We start from the raw sequence: 3141 nt of genomic DNA on the forward strand, positions 1-3141 counted from the left end.
CTGGTCCTAACCCCATACTTTTTTTCTTTTTAAATAATTATTTTATTTAACTTTATTTATTTATTTATTTTAATTTGACCAGATAGGGACAGAGTGGGGGGTGTGTGTGAGAAACTAAGTTACCAGGTCCAGGACTTGAATCGTGGTCGGCCATGTGGAAGTCCAGCGCCCTTAACCACCACGCCACATGCTGGCCCCGCCCCCATACTTTAAAAATAATTATTTATTTAATTTTATTTAGTCATTCATTTATTTTAATTTGACCAGAGAGAGACACAGAGAGAGAGAGGGAGGGAGAGAGAGGGAAAGTGAGAAAGCATGCTACCAGGTTTGGGACTTGAACCATGGTCAGACATGTGGGAGTGTCCAGCGCTTCAACACCACACCACCTGCTGGCCCCCCCCATACTTTTTTAAACTGACATTTTTCTTCCTTTTAAAAAACTTATTTATCTAATTTTATTTTTGAAAGAATTATTTTATTTAACTTTATTCATTCACTTATTTTTAATTTGACCAGAGAGAGACAGAGTGAGAGAGAAAGGGAAAGTGAAAAAGCAAGCTTCCAGGTCCAGGACTAGAACCATGGTCAGCCATGTGGGAGTTCGGTGCCCTCAACTTCCACACCACCTGCCAGCCCCTATTATTACTAGTTTAAAAATTTGTTATGGGCACTTGCACTCAACAGTGAGAGATGGAGAGAAAAAGAAAGTGAGAAAGCAAGCTGTCAGGTCTGGGACTTGAACCATGGTCAGCCATGTGGAAGTCCAGTGCCTTAACCACCATGCCACCTGCTGGCCCCGAAACCAACATTTTTTTCAAAATATAAAAATCAAGAATAACACCAACATTTTTCTTTTCTTTTTTGTTTAGATTATTTTTTTTTTCTCATAGGGTGAATGTACTTGCTGGAGAGAGACAGAGAGAACGAAAGTGAGAAATCACCACTTGGGGGGATGGCCCCACTGCCATCCCTTCTCTGTTCTCTCAGGATTTTGGGCACACACACACACACACACACACACACGAGCACTCAATGTGATTTTCAAGGTGCTTGGTCTGGGACTTGAACTGAGATTGGCTATGCAGGAGTCCAGCGCCTTAACCACCATGCCATCTACTGGCCCAAGCCCAGCTTTGACACTTCATTTGATCAAAAGAGCATTAGCTACTTTCATTTCAAGACATTTTCCCACTGTACTATGACTAGTCTTTGTTAACTTTAGTTATAATTTCAACATTGCTATTACATTATTTAAAAATATTTTATGTATATTATTTTAATAATGATTTGCAACACAAACGTTCTCTTACAAAATCTGCTAGAGGGCACGTGCTCTTACTGGCGAGAGGGACGGAAGAGAGAGAGAAAGCAAGAAAGCACATCCCATGGGAGACAGTCACTACAATCCTTTCCCCATTTTGCCTCTTGGGATTTTGGGCACATATGCACATAGATGTGGTTTTCAAGTCTTTGGGTCTGGGACTCAAACCAGCCGTCAGCCATGTGGGATCTGGCTGTCTTTTTAATTTACTCTTTTGAAACCCTGTGGGAGTCCAGTGCCTTAACCACTATACCACCTGCTGTCCTCGATCCGACTGTCTTAATCACCACACCACTTGCTCGCCCCTCTTAAAATTTATACTATTCTATCTTTCAACAGTTTTATTGAGATATAATTAGCATATAACAATGATATGTATTAAAATGTACGCTTTGAGAAATTGTGATGTAGGTTACATCTGCGAAGACATCACTACAGTCATAATGGACATACTCATCATCCTAAAAATCGTCCTATGTCCCCCTTTTATCTTCCTCCAGCCTCTCCCTGACGCCCCACCCTTGTGTCTAAGCTACCATCTGCTTTCTGTCTCTGTAGATCAGCTTGCGTTTTCTAGAATTTTGTATAAAGAATAGGGACCAGCAGATGGCATAGTGGTTATGTTTCTGGACTCCAGTATGGCTGACTCTGGTTCGAATCCTAGACCCAGAGGTTTAAAACTCACACCTGGTGCATGTGCGTGCATGCCCAAATTTCCCAGAGGAGAATGGAGAAGGGACTGCAGCATGGCCATCCGCACTGGGGAGTGATTTCTTGCTTTCTGTCTCTCTGTCTCTCTCAGTCTCTCCTACGAGCATACGAACTCTATGGCAAACATCTCTCTTAGAAAAAAAAAAAAGGTTAAGGTGGCTGGACTTCCACATGGCTGACCACAGTTTGAGTCCCAGACCTGGCCACTTGCTTTCTCACTTTCCTTTTCTCTCTGGTCAATTTCAATAATAATAATGATGATGATGACAATGAATAAAAATTTTTAAAAAATCATACAGTATGCATTTTTTAACGTTTAAAATTTATTCATTCATTTGTTTTAATTTGACTATATATATATATAGAGAGAGAGAGAGAGAGAGAGAGAGAGAATATATATATATATATATATATGTGTGTGTGTGTGTGTGTGTGTGTATATATATATTTTTTTTTTAATTTTACCCCTATTTCTGACCTTCCGCCCTTTCCCACCCTCCTCCCACACTATCTCTGGTGTCTACAGTTGTTTTCCATTCCTTCCCCCCCTGATATTTTATTGATCACATAATTTATTATATAATCTAATTACTTTCAATAGCAAGTTTAGCTGGTAATTTCAAGAAAAGCAGTTTTAACTTTAATAAATGAAAGAAATGCTAATGAACTTTGCTTAAAACTTAAAGCCAGGAAACAGGTTAGGATTCTGTTCAAATAGTAGGTACAGGAACCTATCTACAGCTAAAGAAAGGACAAAAATCCTTAAAACTGGAAAACAAAGTATGGAAGAAAATCAGCAATGTTTTAGTCAAAAGTCATAAAATGCTATTTCACCAGTTCAGTCTCATGTACTTAATCTATCTTCTGTTATGGTTTAATCTTCCCGATTAAATTCTGGGGTATAGTATTCAATTCCAGACTTGTCTCTATGATTAAGTTGGCCATTTTCTTAGTTTTCAAACTCTTATTTCTGTGTGACTACATTTAATTTTCCTGACATAGCACTCCCTTGAGAACTTCTTGAAGATCTGGTCTGGTGCTGGTAAATTCTTTCAGGTTTTGTTTATCTGGGAATGTTCTTGTCTTTTCTTCCCATATGAAGGACA

This window comes from Tupaia chinensis, unplaced genomic scaffold (genome assembly GCF_000334495.1).
Source record: "Tupaia chinensis unplaced genomic scaffold, TupChi_1.0 Scaffold000374_1, whole genome shotgun sequence".
Lineage (NCBI taxonomy): Eukaryota > Metazoa > Chordata > Mammalia > Scandentia > Tupaiidae > Tupaia > Tupaia belangeri.